We start from the raw sequence: 20476 nt of genomic DNA, 5'->3' as shown, positions 1-20476 counted from the left end.
AGAAAGTGTGTGGTGATGGCAGTAACGAAATAATGTTCAAAGTCGATGGGTTGGTGGCGAGCACGGTTGCCTCATAAAATGGAGACCAAACGAACTCACTTGGCCGTTGATAGTCGGGTTGGTGGCATGGCTATGGTGCACGCGTGCCTCAGCCATATTTTCTTTTGTCTCTTATTTGCCAGGACCCAACCAATTGTCCCACACTACTCAGACTAATGAGCTCTACACTAGAAATCACCGACTCGGATCGTTTAGTCGTATTTGCCAAAGGACACTGGCGAAATTAAAATTATACGCTTCCCTCGATTAACCTAATCCATTTCTCCAAATTCCGGGATTTTTTCATTTCCACCGCCATTTCTTGTAATCAACTTGTCTCAATGCTTATCCCCCACACAAGAAATTGCATTTGAATATTTTTTCCAACTATTTTTATCTGAAGCATTTGGCGCTAACGATTGGCGAGTAGATATGGAATCTTTTCCGTGGAAATCTCTCTGTTCACGAAATAGAATATAATGCCTGGCTGAGAGGGTAACGCGCATGTGCATACAGACGCATTTCCGATAAATGTGGGAGTCATAAAAAAAAATGGCAAGTATAAAAATTTCTTGAAGAACTTACCTTGCGGCTGTGAGGGTGTCCCAGAGGTCGCTGTGATTGGAGGATCGGTGAATCGCGTCGTCCTCGCCGATGACGACGATGGCGAACACGCAGACGGTAGCAACAATTATCCAGCTCCAATTTTTCCTTTAAATTCCAGTGAATGGCGGAAATTGTTATCGAGGATAGGCTAGTCCATACCCGGCGACTCTTTAACAATCGCTGAAACACCAAAATATAGGATTGGCACTGAGTAATGACTGAATAATTAACACCAGTCCTTCAACTTATATACGTACCAACATGAGTTCAAGCGCAGGATGTAATATATAATAAACATTTGGCAACGACAGTTGATAATTCAAGAGAGGGAGAGAAAAGGCAGGAAGATTCAATAGTTCTTGTTGTGCGCATAAAAGTCAGCGGTGAAAATAACGGGGGAAAAATGAAAAAATAATCAACTGGACAAGGCTTAACTCCAGATCACGCCTACGTATCGGATCGATAACCGAGGGAGTCGTATGAGGTTATATGGCCTCTATCCTCATCAGTGTTGATATCGAATCGTTGACAAAACAACCGATCCTGGCTAACGTAAAAGCCACTTTCCGGCGACCTTAATGCATTCAAGGATATAGTCTCACTATCGACATAACTCGTATTGATCATCGTCATAAATAAAGAATTCTAATCTATCGTAAAAATCCATTGAAACAAGTATGCACATCGTCATTGCCTCGTCGGCAGTCTCGTTGGTGGCGCACAACCACCGCATCGGGCAATATAAACGAATAAGAGACGAGCCAGGGTTGTAAATTGCCGTGTCCTTGGTGAATCCAGCTGGATAATGGTGGGCAATCCTATGCTGGAGTTGGTGACATATCCGAAGGACAATTTTATTCAACTCCACTCACGGTCTGCCGATGGTTGCGCACCAATCTGGCGCTGCCGTCGCCTTCGATTATAGATCCTTTATTTTTATTATTTCTTTTTATCCTTCGTTGATTCACCCACAGTGTCCACTTGTAACGGTAACACACCAACCAAAATCACTCTCAATCGACTCTTTAAAAAAATTATTCGACTGTTATAAAATATATATTTTGGTGAATTGTTGGAGGGAATTAGAGTTGATGAAGACGACTGCTCTCTTTACAAACTACGATCACGCACTACGGTCTCACACTCGCAAACCGAAATACACATCTGGGGGGAGGACGAGGAAAACGACTATACACGAAGGAGAGAAACCGTCGGCTGCCAAAGCTTGGCAGGCGCTACTAACTCGCGGCCTCGTGGCTGTTTGGTTTAAGGTACAGGCCGCGCGCGGCAAAATGTTAAAGCGAGACCAGCTAAACCTCCATCATATGAGTAAGAAAGAGAAAGGATTATTGAAAATGGCTGGGTCCCGTGGTAACTCGGGGAATTACTATGCTGGAAACTATACGGTGGAGAGACGGGAGGTGAAACCCGCCTCGATTCGCTTCTCCGAGGCACGAAGAGGCCAGACCAATGCCGGTCAGCCAACTCACTTCATGCTGGTGTGCTGTTGGCGTGCTGTTGGCGTCCTGTTGGCGTCCTGTTGGCATGCTCATGGCGTTGGTGGAATACCTCATACACATAACACACTATACGTGCCTTTTTCTTGTATTATATTACTCTCTCCGTTTTTCTCTTCGAGCCATTATGTATTTCAAGGGTTCTCAGGCCAGCCCAACACTCCACCGCTCCATCGCTCCATCGCTCCATCGCTCCAATCAGCCAAGTATCTTAATTGTTTATCTACCTCACTCCAAAATCTTTGATTCCACGATTTCACGTTGTACATCACCAGCTGCCTCCTCAATTCAATCCATCTTCTATTGCATTGAAATTTACTTATCAAACGGGAGCCATAAATGCGTGTGATAGTGAGAAGTAGTAGGGATTTAATATGGGGAAACGAGATCTAGGAGTATGACAGATTCAGGGAAAAATGCCAACGCACTCGGATATATTCAACTGGGGCTATATATCAGATAGAATTTACGCCCTTAGAAGAAGGCGGTGAAACCTTGGCCCACGATAAAACAAAATCCCTCTCCTATTCCTCGTCAGAGAATATAAAAGAAAATCAAATGCGCCATGATTTTTGAGGAGTTGGCGAATCGAAATAATTCTTCTAGTATTATTAAGAAATGTTGAGGTTGGAATTATAGAGAAGTTTGACGAGAAAAAAATTGTGAAAGAATTGTAGTCAATGGAGGTCATTGTGCAGAAAAACGAGCGGTTGGAATGGGCACTCCTGAGGAAAATGGCCGATTGAGTCACTAAAGTCGAAGCCAATTGGTTTTCAGTATTTCATTTGATGATAACCCTGGGAGACTTTTTTTTCTCACTCTCTTCTCCACTTTTATTTTACTGCAGATTCATTCTCATCATCAGCTCCATCGCACTGTGCACGGACATCTCCTGGATCTCCTGGAAACGTTTATCCTGGCTCCAAACCTCTCAACACTTTCGATTGGTGATGGCATTGGAGTTCTCACGAGATTTACGGTCACGATTTTCTACTTGATGGGATTTTCCATTTTTAACATTTCTCCATTATTAGTGACCTGAAAAGCTGCTTATGCTTATGCTTTTTACAACTCACAACCTCATCATACAACAGCCACGCAATATATCAGTCTTTTTAGCGGTGGGGGTTTAAACGGAAGTCAAGACACATTAAGAAAAACCCAATGAATCTAATATATCACAGGGGAGAGTAATACAGAGTCAAAATACCTTTTGTCAAAATAACCTTGAGAGAATTCATCCATCCATTGACAGTTGGGGGGAGGAGCCATGGCCAAAAAAAAAAAAAAAATTATCTCACCAATACCTCAGAGCTTGATACAAAGTTGAAAAAATTTTAATCCATGAATTATCCCCACAGTCTCAATCGCCAAACCATCATCAAAACGTATCATCAATTTAATAACAAAAACTCGTAAATTTATTTGAGTTGAGATTGAGTCGGAGGCCTTTAGGATTAATATCTAATACATACTCTACGTCTCGCATCTTAATATCCCAGTGTCAGCAATGAATCATCCTCGTACAATTTATACACTATGATAGATATGATTGCCAATATTTACGACCTCTACCCCAATACAAATATCCGTCGCCGTCAATCCCGACCACAAACCAAGAAACCCCAAATCCCATCTCTTCATCAGGAGGATTATCATTCCAGATGCTGGCATTTTTACCCAATGAAATTCACGAGAATAAGCCAACACAGCCTCAAGTTATCTAGATCTATCGTAAGCCGTAAGCGCTCATCCTGGAATTCCTCGGCGAAGGCTTCGATGCGGGGATTCAAGCCGTTAATTTGGCCGATTGAGTTGGCCCATAAGACCACCCTATATGTATTCCCCCTCTCCCAACGATTTGATCCGACCCACGTATCCAGGGACCGATGTCTTAATTGGCTACAGCGTTTGGCTCTTGCCTCGAGCTCGATTTCATCATGGCGGCGATGGAATTTCGCTCACATTCTTCCCAGCCCTCATCATCAAAATACATTTTTCTTGTTAAATGCATTGTATGTATGTATGTATGTAGATAGAGATACTGGAATATAGATGTAGGCGTGTATGACAGGTTTGATACCCTTTTGAAATTTTGACAACAGTCCAATTGGTTATCCAATATGGATTGAGGTCGCAACCATCGATTTCCCTGGGACACGATGGAACGACGATGTGGGGAGATTGTGCAGACGATTATACGCGCGAATAGCAAAACCCGTGGTTTACGTTTATTACTCTGTAGTGGGTCTAATAGCGCTGGTGGCAACGGTGCACCATGGATGGCAAAGAGGGCTCATTCGTATACTGTCGCCCTGAATTTGTGAAATATATGGGGTGGCCATGGGGTTGCTTTTCGGGGACAACAACGCAGCTGACAAAATCTACCCCATGTCCATTTTCCTTAAAATTCAACTCTTTAGCTTATTCCCCACTCCGCGGTACGGTGTTATGTTTTAAGTTGTGTTCTCGCTACTCTCCTTCCTCATCTTTTCTGTGTCCGTGCGTCCAACTGAAGATGGATGGAAGCCCATAACATTAAAGGCGGGGGAGAACATAAGAGCTCATAAATGCGAATTTAAGAGGCGCAATAAAGGCACGTTGAAATCGAGAGTGAACGAGCGCACGAGGCAAAAGACCTGGGTATATATGGGTACGCGTGCCGGTTTCTCAGCGAACCCAGCATTTTCACGCTTCCTCGTTAATGTCATCCGGGTTACCTCCGGAACCGGCAACAATTTCGGCAACTACAACCCTCTTCATCAACCCTCATCCGACATTCTAGATTAATCATCAATCTATGACCTCTCACTTCCTCTCACCTCTCACCTTGGATTCGCCAGAACAAACCAATATTTAATATTTTTTTTTCCAAAATTATTGAGTTTTTGAAATATTATTGAAAAATTCTATTATGCTTCCCTCAATTTCAGAACAGCTTTCCCTTTTTGAAGGCTACTTAGGGTACAAAAAAAAATGACCCTCCCTGTGATGTTTACACCAAGGGTAACGAGATATTTATCCTTGAAATTTGTCACGATGCCATCTCTCAGTTTTATGGATACTCCAGTTTCTCACCTTGATGCGTTGACGATTTATTGGTCGTGAAAAATGCTTAAACAGATGTTGACTATTTTTTCCCCTCAAAATTCCTACAATTACAGATGCATCAGGGAATGGAGAAAATTCCCAGTGTTTTTCACCAGTCGTTAAATTAGTTTGTCCAGCGGAAAATTCATGAGTGAGGGTGGTAACAATATATATTTTAGGGCCCCTGTGGATATATGGTATATAGTTTTGAAAGCGAGGAACCCTGCGCGCTCCTCCGGGGAAGTTACGGTATCGACCGCAGGCACCGACAGCCTCCTTTCCAAATTACCCACTAATCCTCAACTTTCTCAGCTTAGAACACCGTTGGCTCGATCGACTGGTAGCTCAATACCACTCTGTACAGCCCATCTCCACCCACTCCAGAACGAAAAACTTATCGCCGGAAAACAAAAGGCCAAGTTGTGTCTCCGAAGAGTCGATACTCTCGCCGGGGGACCAATCCACAACTTATTTTACAGCTCTAGGAATCATCGTGAAGGATATTCTCGTGGGATCTCTTCTTTTTTTTTTACCCCCACGGGGAAAACAGTTATATTCGTTAGAGAAAGAAAATAAAAGGGATTAAAACGTCGCGATAAAAGACGGAATTAATTTGCTTGCAGAGAAAAACAAAAAAAGGGGCGGGCGGGGCAATTCGCGGAAAGGAGAAAAATTCAGGTAATACATATAGCGAGAATTTTTTTTTTTCGCTCTCTCATTCGGAAATTTTTCAAGTGATGGCATTTTTTTTTTCCGCTGTGGATACAATTGTACTCCAGCTACTGGACGAGAATATATAGGTAACGACACAGTACGACGAGTTTATGGTCTACTCAGAGTTATATCGCCTATACATATATACATGTACATATATATATATATATATATATTGGTTGACAATTCGTTGCTAATGCGTGCTCCATTAGTTTGGATTGGCAGTAGAGGACTTGTGACACCAATCGCCTGTGGACTAAAATAGTGACTGGACAAATTTCAATCGAAAGCTTAAATGACTGAAAGGCTTGCATGTCAAATGGCAAGAGAGTTGAAGTGAAATTCCTGGAAATGGATATCCGAGGTCGTTGTTGACCATCTAACGCACGCAAAAGGTTTTGCAAAACAACCAGACAGAGAGATTGTAGAGTCGGGTATAACGGCCTCATGGATTCTCGGATATCTCCGTGGAAAAGGAGTGCACTTAGCGAAAGAAGCGAGCCATCTAATGGATGTGAATATATCGTGGCAATAAATTTAGCAAAAAGCTGCACAAGGAAATAAGAAGGGTGGGGTTTTTTGCAGAAACGTGAGAAAGGCGGAAAGACCGTGTGCTCGAGGTACTGGATATAGGGGGAAAAAAAAGCAACAGCGACAGAGGGAAAAAAAGGAAAATGAATGAAAAAGGGAGAAAAAAGGAGAAAAATAAAGATGGAAACGAAAAAAAAAAAGGTATGGACGATTCACCCGTTCTCTCGGACCGGTTTTCAAGAAACGTCCAGGGGTGAGTGCAAGAGGCGAGGAAAAGGGGGAAAAAAATGAAGGGAGGTGAAAAAAAAAGGAGAAAAAAGGGAAAGAGAGAGAGAGAGAGAGAGAAAGAGAGAAAGAGGGCAGAGAGCAGAAAAGCCCTGTGTGAGAGTCGTCACGTTTCCGGTACGTGTTTGGCGGCCATCTTGGAATGAAAGAGACCAATGGGAGGCGAGAAACTGGTAACCCCGTAGCGGCACCGGTTCCACCCCCTAAGTCCCGGCTGGATCAATACCACGAGAGCAACCCTCGGCCGCACCCTCCCTTAACCTATCAAGCTATCTGCAACCCCTGGGCAAAGGCTAAGGTAAAGGCAAAGGCAATGGGCATAGGCAAAGGGTGAGCGGGATAAGCGTGCCAGAAATTTCGATGGCTCGTCGTCCGATGTGATACCGAAATCCTCGAGCCATTGCTCGTTCCTTTTTTTTTTTTCTTCCCTTTTTCATTTCCACTTTACGGCGAATCCTATCTGCCAGTTGAGGGAGAACTCCCAGTGCAACTCGATCCAAGAGGATCATCATTATTCATTGAAGTCATGAGTACCTATCCTGCATTCATCCTAGCAGCTCCTTGAGAATCGGAAATGTAAGCTCTACGGAAATCGAATTCAACGGGATATATCTTCGGTGAATTTAAATATCAAGCGACAGAATGAAGGGCCGCGTTTGGCGCATTAAACAATGGCTACCCGTAGAAAATACCTTCTAGTTCCCATGGCATTTTGACTCCTAAAAGACAGAAACTTTGACTAACATCGTAAAATCCAAAGTCCATAGTTTCTATACTTTGGCATGGAGAATTCGATAATACGTGCTTGTGAAACTTGAACCATTAACCCAAGGTCCCTGGTGGAGGACTTGGGGATTCTCCTATAGAAACTATATTCAAGGATATGGAAGTTTGAGGAGTTGATAAAACTCCATGACTGGCTGATGATTTTGCCGAGGGGAAGGGGAGATGAAGGAAGAAAATCTGGGGAAGAAAGAAGAAGCTGAGGAGAGCCTCCGAGAGAATAACACCAAAGGAGGGAATGTAGCAGCCGCATATGGGAACCGCTCTTTGATTATCCGCTGGTTCGTATAATAACATGTTCATAAAGACGTCGAGTTGCGCATGTGCACTCTTAAGCTGTGCACATGCATCTCTCCTCTCGCTCATACCCATTACAATAATATCGGAATTTACATACTCACAAAGATGGACGGAAGGAAAAAGGCTGACTGTCGAGAGAGATGTCCTCTATTTATGTATATCTCAACGCCGACGCCATATACCCTCCGTGGCGGCCATTTCCGTTACCGAGCTGTTGCCCTCGAATAAATTCCGACATATATATGTGCATTTGGCGAGGCTAGGTATCTTACAGCCAAGTTTCTCTACATGGCGCAAGACATATAAGAAAGCCCGCATATACCGAGAAGGAACCCGAAAGACGTCTTATTTGAAACAATGTTTCCTCCTCGCTTCACTCGCGGACCGACCGTAAATTCTCATTTCGAATCCCCAAGACTCGTATAAAATACCGACGAGACCCCTGTCGTGGGAGGGAGAACGAAACTTGTTTCTCTCCTCCTCCTCCTCCTCCTCCACCTCCTCCTCCTCAAACCCCATCTCGACCCGCGTCTTTTCTCCGGGATTAGGGGGAAATACGAGCCTTCATATATCGATGTTCTAAGCCTATGACCGCACCTCCTCTACAGGGAAAGGGTTACCCAGCAAAATATTTTAATCGATTAAAACTGTACAACGATTATTGCCACCAGTGAAAAATACCCTCAAATACTGTACTAATTTTCACTGGGTATAAATTCATCCAGAATTCCTCGAGAATTATGACATTTTAAAAGTGCCATTATTTCTTGGCGAGCTAATGTCGCGTCGCATCAGATAGAAAGTTCAATAATTCATGGATTTTAATGGGCAGCCTAAGAAAATGGCCTCGGGTGCGAAATGTGGCAACTCTTGGTGAGAAGATATAGATTGAAGAAAATAATAAACCGAGTGAAAAGCCGGGGACAATTAGGCGATTATCGGTTGATTGGTCAAGGGGAAAAATAAAAAGTGTTTAGTTAGAGTGGAAAGTATGTAGTGTACGAATAAAAGGACGAATTTGCTCGTATGTCGTGATCTCAGAGGGCAATAAATCAGAAAGCGGGAGTCCGCGACACGCGAGTCGTAATATTTAAGTTAATGGCTTGGTATAATAAAGTTAATGGCTTTATGATAGCCATTGGTGGGGCAAGAGGATGGGCATGACGCGCTCGTGCACTTGACTGGGCCCTCTCTTTGGTTCCTCAATCTCTTGTGTTTCATTTGGTACTCAAGTGCGTGGAGAACACAAGAGGAGGACATGTCTTGAAATGTGAGGATCACTGCACTTCCGACGCTACCAAGTGGACATTACTCTTTAACACCTCCTTCACCACTCACCGCCAATCCTTTAATAAATTTCACCAATTTATGAAATAATATTTGAATACCTATTTGACGTGTTTATTTAGGATGTTTGCACACCGTTACGAGGAGATGTCGTCAGATGAGAGTTTACGATTAATAACAAGATGGAATCCGGAGGAATATAACACTGAGAAACGGATAACCCACCGCTTTAATAAGAATGCTGGGTAAACGTATATTACTGCTCTTTAAATGAGCCACACTTTTCACAGCTACTTAACGCACGTCCAATAAACATGAAATATCACGACAATAAAACAATCTGCGCGGTAAAATAAGGAGGAGTGGAGTGAAAAACGAGAGAGAATGAAAAATACGTTGTGAGTTTTTACAAAAAAGAAAAAAAAAAAAACAACACCAGTACCCAATATCTATTTATCTCAATATTGCTCGCGAGCTAATATCGCAATCAAAACAATTGCTCCAAATGTGTCTCTTGAGTATTATTTCTACTTTTATTTCAATGCACCTATACAGTCGCGCTAAAGTGATAAATGACGAATTTCATATCCACTAAATGTCCAAGTTACTCTTGAAAATGAAAATTGCTCAACAAATAGCTGGTATAAATTTTTCACTTCTTTCTCTTTACAGCGGTCTTTCGTTTCACTCACCTCAAACACTTTGCGATCACGATTGTGAGAAAACTCCCAATGACCGGCTTTTCCGCATGAATTATTCTGAAACAAATAGAAATAGATCGTTGAGCTTTCTCATGTTTTTATTCTTTAAATCTTCATGGCGTAAATCTGCATTTTTATGAGTGAATTTATTATACTTCATTGAACAACCCATCGGCAATATTAGTCTTCAGTCACTGACACGCCCTAGTTCAACCATTTTTTCCCCCATTATTATTATACTATTATTTTACCGCAAGTGCGCTAATAATAACTATTTATATGTGAAGAAAAAAGGTCGAGTTTCATTGGTGAACATGAGGATGATAAAGAGACTGACAAGAAAGCTCCTGTACAATTGTTCGGGTCATGTTATGAGGGATTGGACTTGGGGTCATTGTAATTTGCTCTACATTGTTTGGAGTAATTTAGTATTCCCTTCGAAAGATAGTCTCTATATTCATATTGCGGTAAGCGCGTTTATTAGAGAGACAATGGCTCTCGGGGCTACTCAATGAGCAACACCTCGTAAACCGCGCTCCGTCAACCGCTACCTGCATGCAACCTCCACAACCAAGTCGAGCTTCTCGTCTTGCCTTCTCCAAGCCACTTGTTTTCTACACCTTCTCTACTTTCCATCAACTATTACTTCTCATCCCACCAACTCAATTTATTGTTTAGTTCCTTATTTTTACTTGTACTAATTGAATATACCTTCCAGGAAGTACAATTAACCAGAAAATTGAGAGATTCTGACTAATTAGTGTGAGTTAGGGTTAGAAGATGATTGGTGCTACCGTTCCAAGGGATTTTTATACACTTTTCATCCTCTACAACCGCATCAGCGTTGACAATACCTTGTGTATAGTACAATTATTCCAGTGCACTTATCAGCTACATAAATAATTATCAATATTTCGAATTATTATTAACTTGTTTAACGTGACTTTGCCAGATGATGCTTGGCGACTGCCGACAGCCAACATTCGGTCCGCGGATATTCGAAAAATTTGCCTAATAATTCATGAAGCTACCCTTCATTTTGCCGGCATATTTGCCGTTCATGCAACACGGGCTTTCTCATTCTTCGTGTATTTTCTTGGAATTTTGCTCACCTTGTGCATTCAACATCACGCGAGCGTGCAGTTGCGCGGGTACCACCGGGCGCACCTCTGAGAATTCGACGTCCGTCGGCCCTCTTTATCACCACGAGCTTTTGCCAATGCATGGGTTTCGATGTGTGTTTAGCGCTTCGGGGATTTTTCAAATTACCCAACAATTTATCACCCATCGTTAAAGAACATTTTTACTGCAGAGAAACATTATTTCAACACCCTTTAACAGTTATTTATCACTATCATATTTTTATCCGCCGAGATTTTTCCGGATTGATGATTAGTTTTCAGTTATCTTCCAATTTATCATTTTTTACCGTATTATTGAATTTGAATGTATGAGGAATGAGCGCACAGAGGCCATCCGAGGCGGTCATGGCGGCCGTCGGCGTGTCAAATCATTAACGTTTCTTGTAACGTGAGAACTTTACCCCGTCAATTCTCTCTTGGAAATAACAACATGCACGTTAATTAGATTTTTTAAGTGACGACGTGGTAGTAGATGCGTCAGGTCACGTCGATGTCGAACTAGAAACTGATTTTGCCCTCGGAATTCCACCCAAGTGTTCAAAAAAAAGGGGGAAACGGGAGAAAAAAAAATTTCGAGGACCATGAAGAGTCGTTATAACGCGGCCTTGGATCTGCATTAGTCCCGGCTAGTGTTCAGTTGGGGAGAAAAAAATTGGAGTATTGACGGAAGATATTCTTTGCGGCAATAATGGCCGTGTGTTTCAAGGATGCCGATGGGATACCTTTGAAATTTTTTTTCCCCCATCACTCCAACGCTCGGGGATTTCACCGGCGGGTTGTTTTTTAAAGCTGAAAAAATCCCATAGACAACAATTTTCATCCTCATCAAATGGAGAATATTGTAGATTCATTTGAAATACCATTGCATCTACCATTTTCATTTCTCCACGCTGACAGACGCATGTAGAAAAAACTGGACAATACTGAAGAGTCGGAAGGACTGGCCTTGAGAATTTATCGCACCCATCGTTGACGAATCCAAGAAAAAAATTGGAGTATTGCCGGAAGAACCCCCTCGCGGCCAGGGTAAACGCCATTCCGAGACCCAACAGTGGGTCCTCAATGACCTTCGGGGATCGTCTACAAAAGAATCATTATGTGGCATTTTCCAGTGTTTACTGTGTAGTCACATGTACTGGAATCCCATGAAAGGTTTTTAAACACCTCCCATTATTGAAAAATCGAAAAGAAAGAAAATAATGGAAAAAATGAGGGAATACCAAGTGAGAAAAAAAGGCAAATGTGCACAGTTCATTGATTCGTAAAAAAAGATACGGAATGATTTGGTCGTGCCATGCTGATATCACGGGCCCGTGACTTTGATGGCAGGCCGTCGTGCCAACGATAAGGGGTTGTTTCTTCCCGTCGGGCAGATATACCCACGCCTGGAAAACTACTGCTCATCCCGTCGGCAAGCTTCGGTCTCTTGTCATTCAGAAAACCAATGGTCTCTTCTTCCCCAGCGATGATATAAATCCTCGGCCATAACGCGTCTCGTCGTCCCGACGACGCTACCCTCTAGATGGCGCCTAACCCCTCACGCTTCGTCTCCAACCCCTTTTCATCATCGTCCGAGTCTCGAGACCGCGTCTTATTTTGTACTTTATCCATTCCATTCTCCCCTCTTTCATCCCCTGACATTACCATGTTTTGACCACTTGGGGCTGACTCTCCTTGTCCTTTTTTATTCAATGAAAAATTTTCCATTTCAAGAGAATTTTTTTTTTAATAATCACTCAAATTCTTTCTTTTTCGAAAAATTCAGGTGCATATTCAATTATACCAATTATATCAATTAAAATCGGGCAATCACAAAGCTTCCATTCGGAAGAAAAAAGAAAAGGGCGCGAATGGGCGTTACCCAAAGATTTTTTCCAAGTCGAATGGATGAAAGGGGATAAAAAGAAAGCTTATCGGTGAATAGGGCATGCTAGGCACGCTCAGGTCGCTATGCGCTACGGCGCATACATTCTTGCCTCCGTAATATATACGACTTACGTCTACGTTGATGGAATATTTGAAAAATCGCAGCTTTGTGTATGATATAAAACTATGAAAAACATATCAACGTCTCATTTAAACGCCAGAGGGGCGTGTCTATATAACATTACCAATGTTTTTTAAATTTTGTTTTCCCATATTCCTACATGATATTTACATGGCAATTATTTTCTGATTTACAGGGTGACATCATTCTCACGTGTCTCATGCTCTGATAATACGCTATCTGCTGTGGAAGGTCTCCTTCATGAACAATTTCCTGCTACGTCCATCATTGCTGTTGTTTTCCGCTATTTGGAATTCTCGTAAAATCCACACATCGGTTTCCCATAATAATACAGGACATGGATAACTCGAATGTTTACCGTCAGTGCTTACACCCCAATAACATTTCAAGGTCAAAAATGTGAATTTAATGATTTGTAAAAATGGGAATTTATGTTTTGGGGATTTTCATGTATTCGTGTATCGCCCCTTTTATTCTTTGAAAATTAACCAAATCCTTGGCTCATCCATTACATGCTATAAAAGGGAGTGAATGAAACTGCCCCACCGAGCCGGAAACGTCACAGCTTATAAATTTCTCAAACCACCATGATGGAAGGAAGAGACGAGAAAAGGAAGATGGTCGACAAATCCGTGAATACAATTATTTACAATGTATATCAAAGGTTCATATCACTGCCTCTCAAAATTTCCCATTCACTTGGCACTAAAAGAGAATCTAGACAAGAAAATTATCGCAATGAGTGTGCGCGCTGAGAGGATATCATGGAAAAAAAAAAAGTGCTTTGGAAAGGTGCCTCAAAAAATGGTGAAAATCCAAAGAAAGGAAAAAGGTATGAAGATTAGAGTGCAGAAATAAGCGATGGGCGGAGAGTTGAGCAGAAGCTGGAGCAGAAGCTGGAGCAGAAGCTGGAGCGTGGGAGATTGAAGTGGAAGTGGAAGACTCAGCTCGTCAATAGCGTCTTTGGATACATGCGAAGGAAAGAAGAGTCTTGGTAGAAGGGAGATATGCCCTCGTAAAAGACGAAACCCCCTACAGTTGTTCGTCCTCTTCCTCCATTTCACCACCCTCAAAGAAAATACGAATTACGAAGTAGCTAGACGCCTCCACGATCCAGAGAATTCACCAGGAATCTTATTACACTACTTCACTGAATTTAATCAAAAATATTAATATATTCCCTCGTAAATTTATCCAGCTCCTTGTAAAATTTTGAATAAATACATTTTATATTCAAAAGGCTTGGCCATTCTATACTGTTGAGTAAACATTTCCAGTGTAATTTATATCTGTGAAGTATGTGTGAGATAAAGTACTCTGGCGAGTGTTTGCAAAACAACACACAGCCCCTAATATTTTCTATTCACCCCTTGAGGAGAATTAACTTTGGAGAACGTATAACACAGTCAAGCGAAAACCCCGATGCTGTGGTTTTCAACCCTTTCTCCCCCAGCGGATAAAACATATAACGCAGATCCGCCTTTCCCAAATGGCAATAACTCTCTCCACAGAGATGGAGAGGAAGAGGATGAGATTAAAGGCATCCGTGAACGAGAAATATACGAAAACGCAAAGTTTACCGAGAGCGGTAGAATGAACGGGAGGGCATAAACTCCCCTGTATTTAATTTACTGAATAATTGGAATCAAACCGGCTCATTTGTGTGCCGACTAGCCCATGGGGTAACTCTTTGTCCGTCCGTACCAAACCACCCAGCAATTTCCACTCGACTCCCCTTCCCACCTCTTTCCTTTTGCACTCCCCCTTTTCCCTCGTATCAACGTGAAGCACACGACATCCTGTGGGAGCTTGATGAGGAGATTTCTGCACCATCGTAAAAGCCAACCCACACCCAACCACCTCCCAACCATCTACCAACCCTCCGCCGATCCCATTCGACGCGCGCGCTCGCGCATTTCAACCCCTACCTACCCTACCTCTCGCCCTGTTACAACCCATCCCAAGCCCGCTGGGAGTGTTGAATAAAGATGGCGGGATAATGGAACCCATCCCACCGAGAAAAACAACAAAAAAAAAAATTCCCCATTATCTGTCCATGTCGCTCCACGCAATTCTCACTTTTACAATTTTCTCACCTTTTCCGTCACTTTTCTCCATCAGACACTCAAGTCTTGATCAATTCGAATAGATACTCTCATCCACGCTGGCTAATTCAAAAAGGAGTGAAAATTCAATGGAGTTGCCCATTGTCAACGAGAAGAGGAACGAGAGGAATAATCTGTAATGCGCATCGAGTTTCTAAATTGACATTTGAAATGCCCTTTTGAGGTAGAATATATATAGGACAGCCTAAGCGGACTGGGCTGAATAGTCAAGGGGAAGGGATGCCCAAGGAATCGCGGTATAGGTGTGAGGGGGGAGAAAGTGGGTGGGGAGGCGGAGGAATAGCGACTGGCGCAGGCGCTGGACGAAAATCGATGGCCGCTTGCCTTGGACCGCTACAGAAAGAAATAACGGAGATAAAACATCCAGAGAGACCAGTGCTCGCTTTTTCTCTCCTTTTTCTCTCCTTTTTCTCTCCTTTTTCTCTCCACAATTCAGGATTCATTTCATGAGGAGATGCAGAATCTACAATAAACTCTGATGGATATCGAATTTTTTATTCTCAGAAAGATAAGAAACATGTCGGCTTATTGAGGATGCTGTTTTTTTTTTTATTTCCTTGTGCCTTCAAGCTGAAGAACTGATGACCTTCTCAATTTCTCTGTACTTTATTCGCATCTTGAAATTTTTTCAACTCGAGTTAAAATTAATTTTCGAATCTCCCAGTGCCATAAAAAGTATTTCATGCATCTAATATTTATCGGTCGCATGTGTGGTGGGTGCAATTTACATTTTGAGGGGCTTCGGTACAAGGGTTATATGGCATGTGGAGTTTCACCCCTGCTGGTGGCGTTGTTACCCATGTACCTTTTCACATACTTGAAATAGCTTACGCAGGAGTTCAACCCACGCTGTGTACCTGATGACTGGTCATGTTGTGTAACCAACTTCAGACAGGGATATTCTGTGCATGGAAACCACTTGTCAGTATAGTCCGATAACACCAGCAGCTTTTCTGCTTTTCACTTTCATGTTCTCGGCTTCAGTCATGGCTCTCTGATCAACCATCTCTTCTTATGAAGAGCAGCTCCGAGAGAAAAAATAATAATAATCAAAAATATTCGGTGATTCGCATCCTGCAGCGACGGTACGGATGGAAAAGACATTTCGATGGTACCCATATGCCGGCTATATTGATTTACCCCAAATTGATCAATTGCATTATTGATGAATATGTGGACGTACAGCATTGTCAGCGTAATTAGCTCATGCTTGCTAAGTTATTACATATAAACAATTGATGAAGTATTTGAAAGGCCATTTGGGTGTGCCGAGGGCAGAACCAAATTGGTCTCCAACGTGTTTTGGTCGTAATCATTGTAATCAGTCAGATGAGATAGTTAAAGTAAACTCTCTTATTTAAATACCTATAAACTATGGGTAGGATTTATCCCTTCGAGCCTAGAACATGCAATAATCATAAGTGCCTTACTATTATAAAAAAGCAAGAATAAAAAATATTGCATATTTTAAAATGAAGAGTATTAGGATAGTGGAAAAAAAATTGACAAGTAGTTGGGCAGGTCAATAGTTGCCGGCAGCGCCGAGGTGATGGTTCAGCTGGTGGCTAATGGTCCAAGTTTGTCGTCGAGGAGTCGGTAGTCTCTGTTCATCCTACAGCATTCCTTCTTTACCATCAAAGGACCTTTTCTGAATTTCATTCCATCCACTGAAGATAAAATATCCGCGCAGGATTCTACAGTCTCGCTTGCGTGTTTTTCAAAGGCCCATAATCTCTCCGCAGAGTATACATTCAGATTTATTTACTGATGTTTAGTGAGCACTCAATCGATTTTATGAGGTACTTGTGGCTGTTTATAAGTTAAGTTTAAAGCAAATTTGATTTGTCGATGGTAACGTTATAGTTCATTTCGTTATTCACACCCGGTATTCCACTATTTTATTAAGTGTTTGATTTCTCGACATGTGAAAACGATGGAGTCCATTATCCATCCAGTACCAATGCCATCAAATGTTTGTACGTAAGTAAGATCTTATCGTTCAAGTCTCATAATAACGTTTGTTACCGTTTAGATTTATGAACAATAAACAGTGTAAATTATAACAATAAAATGTCTTTATATGCGATAGAATTTCTGTCTGGTAAGTACAGATCCCTGTGTTTATTGTACCCATCGTCGAAACTGTCAAGTCATTTGTGGTAAGTTGCGGGGCATTGCATGTCGGTAATAATGACATCTATAATATCAACGTAGGACCTTTGATGTCTCCATCTTTCCAAAAGTAAATCCGTCAATTTTAATAAAAAACAGCCAGTCAGCAACAATCATCATTATTAACGTAATTATTTCCATTGAGAAATCGAAATATTAATAAATAATTATCCAATTTATAAATTAATTTATGCATAATTTTGCCGTAGAGAATTTAAAATAGAATTCAAGTGAATGAAAAATTTTTGGAAAATGGAAAAATTCCTGAGGGAGAGATATATAGAGAGATGGACAAAAATGATGGAAATTATCTACATATGTATGAGAATGCGCGCGCACAGTTCCATGATGGCCGCTGGACTTGTCCCGGGGATTGAACGGTGGAAAAGGACTTGGGCGGAGAAATGAGGGGGATACCACCAGGGGAAAACCGGTCGAGATGCAGGAAGGGATGAGCGATTATGTTACTCAAACGCCATTGGCAGGATCTCCATGGGGCGAGGCTTCTCTCCAGTGTATTTGCGGCCATCATGGATTTCACTATGGCTCATATCCCTATACCCAATTTCTGTAAACTCCGATATTCCAAATGCTATTGATTTTTCGAAAATTCAATTTTACATTGCCATTCACCCTCAGCACCAACAGCTACTCGTTACGCTATCGCCACCCGCGAGCAATTAGACTGACAATTAAAATACGGTTATGATCCATTATTTGGTAATAATTACATCATCTTCTTGAACCACCGGCAATATTCGACGGAGACGGAGACTCAAATAGAAAATAATCTTTCAGGGATTGGTTGATAAGTACGGCCAACAGTTTACTCGGCGCTTTGAAACTTGTAAATCAACGAGTATTGACTCAACACCGGTAAATCATCATTGACTGACGGGTGTTTGAACCCGAGTCGTAGACAAACGTTCGGCTTTACCCCGTGTCTCAGCTCAAACACTTTCGATTTTTCTCCACTTTTTTTTTTTTTTCATTCCCGAAATCTCACGAGATCACCCCTGAATTTCACCTGTTGGTTCAACTACTACCTATTAACTGCATTTTCATTGCAAATTGCATAATCACATTGGCAATTCAATAAGGCCAATTGATAATTGCACACAAAGCGATTCTATAGCATTTTTATGCTCAGCACGCAAAGTAGAATAAAAACTTATTTGATTACGAGTCTACTATAGCCATGTTCACCGAATGGCAAAATATTTCGTGTAATGAGTGTACTCTGGAATTCATAATAATTAACGAGTGGACGTGATTTGCATACTTGATTGGCGAGCGACGGGATGAAAGCACGTGCGAAACTAAAATGAAATGAGCAAATAAGATGAATGAAAATGCCCGGCTATAGGTGTTTACGATTTGAAATTATAGGTATAGACTTTATGAAGCAAAACAAACACCCTTATAATGTACATACATCCACGCGTCACTCCAATAATTATTATACACCGCAATGATTCACCACAACGACACCGATTATCAGTGCATATTTTTGATATAAACATCACATGAGGATGATAACTGCTGTTTTACGCTCCTAAATAATCAATAAATTTCATTCAGATTTCAGTTATTTACTCGAAAACATGAATGAGCCATTTGTCGGCTCGAAGATGATGGGTTAAGTGACTATAAAGAAACAAATAAGTGTTCATAGTTATTTGAAATATCAATCAAAAAGGCGACTACTCAACAGTCATCATTAGAGTCGTTTGTTTTTATTGAATACTATCTCCATTCACGCCTCGTTTACGCTACAAAAAAATTATGAGAGTTCAAGTTCAGCGATCCCTCAATGTACGATATACCGTAATAATTTGAAGAGCTTTCGTCACTAAGCGGCTCATTTTTTTTTTTTGCAAGAACGCCAAGATTTAGGGGATTTTCCAACGAAAAATTGCCATTTCAATAAATAAATTGACTGGAGCCTATAATTCTATGCATAAAAATAAAACATACCTTTCAATTGAGTGAGTAAGCAGTGGGCAGGTGATAATGGTTGATAATCTTGTGATAATTGTTATTCAGTCTTGATATTATCATTAATTTCACGTTTGTCGTATTTAACCGAGTAAAAACATATCACCAAATATATTCATCACATACTATTTTTTCACAGTGCGATTAAAAGTTTTAAAATCCATGGTGCACTAAACAGCCAATAAACTCGTTCCCCCAGAAACCATAAACGAAAAAAAAAAAATTCACTTCTTTAGTAGCTCTCATATTGTCCCTCTTATTATTATTATTATTATCATTAGCGGGTAAATATAAATGAGGAGAGAGTGGAGTTGTAGTTTTGGTGAGAAGGTGACTGATTTGAGGCGGTCACGAGGTGATGTCGATACCGCGTGCGTGCCGCCAACAATGTACACGATGAATACTTCGAGAGGGCATAACAATGGAAGATGTTGGATTCATGGTATGACGATGGGACGAGCCCAGTACTGGACACCGTCGGGTTGTTGGGTGTTTGCGGTGATGCCTCACATCCCCTTTGCCCCTCTGAAAATCGTCAGCTACTCGTTGCCGATATACACGCACACTTGATTTTTTTTTTCACTCACTTTTTCTTGGAGCTACTCACCCACCCACGCCAATGTGTATTCCCGAGTCAAAGCCCCTCCACCAGTCACAATCCACCAACGTCAACCAACCACCAATCAACGCACGTCCCCCCGCCTAATCTCCTCCCCTCCCCGATCTCCTCCCATCCCCACTACTCCGTCTGACAATACTACACTACTACTTGCACTGCACCACATGTGGAGGACTCAATTCCGATACTACTACTGCCCAATCCAAATTTTATCCTTTTTATCCATATTAAAATTATACACGAACATGGAATAATTATATACCGTGATATATATGCCAATTGTATCCCAATATATGTCGGATAACATAAATAATATAAAAGAAAAATATTTTTGGAAATTAGATTAATAAGAGCAGGTAAATACTGGTCATGTCTGCGTGTAATTCGCAGTCTAGTATTATTGATGATAATTAATTAAGATTACTATCTTGGAAAAATAAAAAAATTACCATTGTATATCCAATCGGAAAATTATTCACATATATCTGTACCTTTTGCACTGAAATCCTCCTTTGATTTTTATTAATGCTCTGACAACTCATTCTGATTTTTTTATGT

The 20476-nt window shown here is 41.4% G+C and overlaps 1 long non-coding RNA gene across 1 annotated transcript; it reads right to left on the bottom strand.

Annotated features, from left to right (window-relative positions):
* Positions 1-804: 804 nt before the first annotated feature.
* LOC105271694 (uncharacterized) lies at positions 805-19845 on the bottom strand. Its single transcript, XR_892669.1, has 3 exons — positions 19279-19845; positions 9845-9910; positions 805-825 (listed from the first exon to the last, which is right to left on the bottom strand). It is a non-coding gene; the product is annotated as an uncharacterized lncRNA (long non-coding RNA).
* Positions 19846-20476: the final 631 nt, after the last annotated feature.

The sequence above is a fragment of the Fopius arisanus genome, unplaced genomic scaffold (genome assembly GCF_000806365.1).
Source record: "Fopius arisanus strain USDA-PBARC FA_bdor unplaced genomic scaffold, ASM80636v1 scaffold00119, whole genome shotgun sequence".
Lineage (NCBI taxonomy): Eukaryota > Metazoa > Arthropoda > Insecta > Hymenoptera > Braconidae > Fopius > Fopius arisanus.
The sequence above is the reverse complement of the archived record's forward strand: the minus strand, read 5'-3'. Positions and strand labels throughout refer to the sequence as shown.